Source organism: Azolla caroliniana, unplaced genomic scaffold (genome assembly GCF_043228905.1).
Source record: "Azolla caroliniana isolate FFs.n. ecotype wild unplaced genomic scaffold, voAzoCaro1.0.p SCAF_16, whole genome shotgun sequence".
Taxonomy (NCBI): Eukaryota; Viridiplantae; Streptophyta; class Polypodiopsida; order Salviniales; family Salviniaceae; genus Azolla; species Azolla caroliniana.
Window position 1 is genome coordinate 12,813,895 of NW_028230451.1, and position 1,305 is coordinate 12,815,199.

The 1,305-nt window shown below is 34.9% G+C and overlaps 1 non-coding gene across 1 annotated transcript; it reads right to left on the reverse strand.

Moving 5' to 3' along the window:
- Positions 1-465: 465 nt before the first annotated feature.
- On the reverse strand, positions 466-539 carry TRNAV-UAC (transfer RNA valine (anticodon UAC)). Its single transcript has one exon. It is a non-coding gene; the product is annotated as a tRNA-Val (tRNA).
- Positions 540-1,305: the final 766 nt, after the last annotated feature.

Consider the following 1,305-nt stretch of genomic DNA (forward strand, 5'->3'; position numbering starts at 1 on the left):
GTCTCTAGAAAGAAATAGGAGTAATTGATACAAGAAATTAACACATAGATTTTCTTGGCATACATGAGGTCCACTTAGTTTCACTAAATATATTGTAGATCTATAAACAAAGATCATTTTTTGTTGTCCAAACACGGACTCGAACCAAAGACCTCTAGTGTGTAAGACTAGTGTGATAATCAACTACACTATTTGAACCCAATTGTGAAAACCCATTTCATGGATTGAAATGAATTTGTTACTTTGACTGATGCGATGTCACAACCACATGGTCATCACAAGTTTCAATGTAGCCCATGTGGTAGTGGCATTTATCTCAAACATGTCAGAAACAGATAGCACTATTTGACGTTGATCTTCTCATCGATTTTCTTGGCTTAAGGTATGTGCATGAGATCCACTTAGTTCCACTAAATATATTCATATATACTAATTCTTCTACTCATTCAATGTAACAATTTTTGTTGTCCAAACACGGAGTCGAACCGAAGAGCTCTAGTGTGTAAGACTAGCGTGATAACCAACTACACTATTTGGACACAATTGTAAATACCAATTTCATGGATTCAAATGAATTTGTTACTTTGACAGATGCGACGTCACAACTACATGGCCATCACGAGTTTCATTGTACCCAATGTGGTAGTGGAATTTAGCTCAAACATGTCAGAAACAAATAGCACTATTTGACACAAAAATGTAAACGTTCATTTTCTTGGCGATATAGTATTTTTCTAAAGACAGATACCAATTATACTACTCATTCATGTAGCATCATTTCTTGTCCAAACCCGGACTTGAAGCAAAGACCTCTAGTGTGTTAGAGTAGTGTGATAACCAACTACACTATCTGAACATATGGAAAATACCTAGCTTGGATCGATGAATAAAACACTAAGCTTGATGTAAATTCCATATGTCAATTCGAAAAGACTAAGTTAAAACATTATTGTTGTTGTAATCGACAAGATTAACTATGCAAACCCAGTTTCGAACCGGAGAGCTCTAGTGTGTGAGATTAATCAACCCCACCATCTAGACCCATTTCTCATTACTAATTTAATAGTTTGAAATGATTTTGTTAATTAGACCAAGCGACTGGCGTGTCACATTGAAGTTTGTCAAGTGGTAGTAAGATTTACCTTATAGAAGTCCTTTTGACTACATATCAATTAGATTGAAAGAGATAGCACGAATAGAAGCAAGAAATGAAGAATTCCTTTTGTTTGCTTAATATATGTGCAGGAGTTGCAATTACTTTTACTTAATACTTGACTATATCTACATCATTACAATCAGCCAACC